Source organism: Puma concolor, chromosome B2 (assembly GCF_028749965.1).
Source record: "Puma concolor isolate L17-30 chromosome B2, mPumCon1.1.hap2, whole genome shotgun sequence".
In the NCBI taxonomy this organism is placed as follows: domain Eukaryota; kingdom Metazoa; phylum Chordata; class Mammalia; order Carnivora; family Felidae; genus Puma; species Puma concolor.
The window spans coordinates 79,005,670-79,008,892 of NC_141671.1; the positions used below are offsets into that span (position 1 = coordinate 79,005,670).

Sequence of the window (3,223 nt, forward strand, 5' to 3'; positions counted from 1 at the left end):
TTCTGCAGTATGACATGAAATTCCTATTCTTAATAGTTGTCACAAAGTTGCATCACGAACTACAGACAGGTACATGGTTCAGTCGTGAGTTGTCAGAGTTACACTGGTTAGAGACCTGACTTGAGGGACCAGACCTAGTGAGGGTTTTGATGAGAGACACTTGTGGTTTTGATGGAATACCTGCATGGAGTTCCATATATGCAGAACTCAAGAGTGACTTCCCTGAAGATCCCTGTCTATGTTGGTGTTTGATCATCTCAACTCCAATAGAATCTCTTGAGGTTATCAGTGAGTATTCTTTTGGCCAGGGATCTATGTCACATAATGTTTTATAGTTCTCAGGAGATTTGGTAACCTGCAAAAGCCTTTCTTTGAAGAAATGTTCTTGCAATCACAATTCTGTTTAAATTCCTTGGCAGTAATTTTCTATCATATACTCTTTTGTAAATGCAGACCCCAATCTACTCAATCTACTTCTTTATTGGCCTAATATAAAAGAATTTCCAAATTAAATATTATAAAATTTATCATCTTTAAGTCCTTGTTATATCACATTATCACAATCGTAAAATTTATAGTATTATTTCAAATGTAATAAATAATTCATGACAATGAAAATAATCATTAATTACTACTTATTTCACAGCATCCCAAATTTCAAATGGTATTGCTATTGCTCAGGGGTAGGCTCAACATTATAGGGAGATGGGGAACAGAGGTGTCCTTAAGTGATCCTTCCCTGATCCAACATCTGGTTCATGGGCTGAGGATCTTGAGAAATAAATAAGAACTGGAGTTTGGGAAGAAAAGCAACACTCAGAGATTGAGACTGTGGAATGGGTCAGGCCAGATTTTTTGTTGTGTTGTTTGGCAACTACGGGTATCTGTATTGTGTTATGCTACCGATTTTTACAACTGTGGACAGAGTTGGGGATTGGTGAAATGGGATTTTTGTTTAATTAGTAAGATGGGCTTTTAACTCATGTGGCCACAACAAATGGGTTTAGGTTTTCAAGTATAGGCTGCTTCAGTGTGTCTTGGTATTACAAGAAAGGCAGGATGGGATTAGACCTTTTAGGCATTGGTTAAGCAAACAATATTTGCTCCATTGACAGTGTTTTCCAGCCAGGTCAGTAGTCAGGAATTTTAATGGCAAAGGATCTACGTTCTGTACATCTTACAGAACAGCCGTGGTGTTTGAGATTGCAGTTTTACCTGCCAGGTCTATGTAGGCTGTCCTGGACTGGCTGCCTCCATTCCACTTACATTGTAGACTAAGAGAGGACAAGAGAGGCTCTAGGCTACATTTGAGTTAATGTGGTTTAACATAAGTGTGGGTTATTTGCTACCATATTACTTTAAATTGGCTCTGGATTTATCTTTTCTTTTCTTTTTTTTTTTTTAATATGGAAGCTTCATAGATTTTCAGGTCATCCTTGGACAGGGGCTGTGCTAATCCTCCCTGTATTGCTTCAATTTTCCATTGTATGTGCTGCTGAAGCAAGCACTGGCTCTGACTTTCTTAATGACAGAATCTCTATCTTTGACCTTAGTTTTCAGAGAGCTAAGCTCAGGGTTGAACCAAAGAAGTGTGGTAGATTTCACTAATGAAACAATACAAGGGTTTTTAAGCCCTTATTATGACAAAAACATGCCAAATTTTTCAATGGATATAAATGAATTAATAAAATTATTGCAGACCCAGAACCTAAGAAAATAATAAAAAAGGTGTTTTCCAGGAATTCCCTGATCAGATTTGCCCAGAAAATCAGTAAGGAACTGGAATAATCTGAAAATAATTCTTCAAATAGAGAAGTCCTATTCAGTCCAACAAAAGTTATGGAAAAAGTAAACATTTAAAAGGCTGATGAACAAAAAGAGAAAGAGAGAACCTTAAGTGGAGCACAGATATAAGAAGATAAGCAGGACAGGTATGAAGGGAAAAATGAGACTTTGAGGGCTTGAGGTCAGTCCTGACCATGTAAAAGGGAACATAAGATGTACCTACTGTTAAAGGTACTATTTGTAGAAGAGGGCTTGTAACTAGATCAGTTACTAGATCAATAAAGCTAAATAAACATCAAACAATATAACAGAGAAAGAGGAGCAACATTTCAAGCACAGACTAGAATGATTGCCTGAGGGAACCAGTTCCCAGGACACAGTGAGAAAGGCCTTTTTTTTTTTTTAAGTTTTCATTTATATTCTAGTTAGTTAGCTTACAGTGTAATGTTTTAGGTGTACAGTATAGTGATTCAACACTTCCGTACATCGCCTCGTGCTCTTCATGACAAGTGCACTCCTTAAATCCCCATTACCTGTTTAACCCATCTCCCCACCTCCCCTCTGGTAACCATCAGTTTGTTCTCTAAGTTTCAGCTGTAGAGTCTAAACCAGGAGTGGGTGAGAGGCCACCATTATTCTTTATTGCTGATTGTCCTCTCGTCTCCCAAGGTAGCATACTGCCTACATCCCAAGTTCTGGTCACTACACCATCAAGAGGAGAGGATAAGATCTATGTACATAAAAACTCTTCAAACAGAGACTCTTCAACCACTAGGAATGGTCAAGTAGACTTCTCAAGAAGATCTGAAAGATGAGAAATATTAACTTCTAACAGTGATGTGGTGGCATTCATAGAACACAGTGGGTAAAAGCAGAAGAAATAATGATATAATTTATTTAAATAGTTGTTTAGTATTTTGTTGTTTAGAATTACTTTTATACACTCCATTTCCTTAGGGTCTCACAATGCCCTGTGATACAGGATTGGTTCCTTTCAGAATTATCAGTGATGGAACTGAAGCTCAGCAGGTTGTTACCTGCTAAAGGGCATTCAACTAGTAATTGAGTTACAGTCCATATTTCTGAGTTATGCCATTTACTTCATTCCTCCGAACCGCACTATTCTTCCCAACCTTAAGATGTGTTGCTGAGCCTGAAGAATGAGCAGTGGTCACATAGGATCTGGGTAGTATAGTAAGATAAAAATATTTTGCACTAACAATATGAAAGAGAGCAAGTGATTAAATTTGATACTTTGAGCAAGTGATTAAACACTTTGGTGTTTTAAGAAATCATTGAAGAATGACTATTTGGTTTGAGGGACTAACAGTGTTTTAAACCAAGATTTTAAACATATTTGAGCAGATTCAGAAAATTCTTGCACATTCCTCCTCCAGTCAGTCTGCACAGTTATTATTATGAATAATTTATATTTCTC

General features: G+C 37.1%; 1 non-coding gene across 1 annotated transcript; it reads right to left on the reverse strand.

Annotated features, from left to right (window-relative positions):
* Positions 1 to 1,400: 1,400 nt before the first annotated feature.
* Positions 1,401 to 1,508, reverse strand: LOC112862974 (U6 spliceosomal RNA). Its single transcript, XR_003223830.2, has one exon. It is a non-coding gene; the product is annotated as a U6 spliceosomal RNA (small nuclear RNA).
* Positions 1,509 to 3,223: the final 1,715 nt, after the last annotated feature.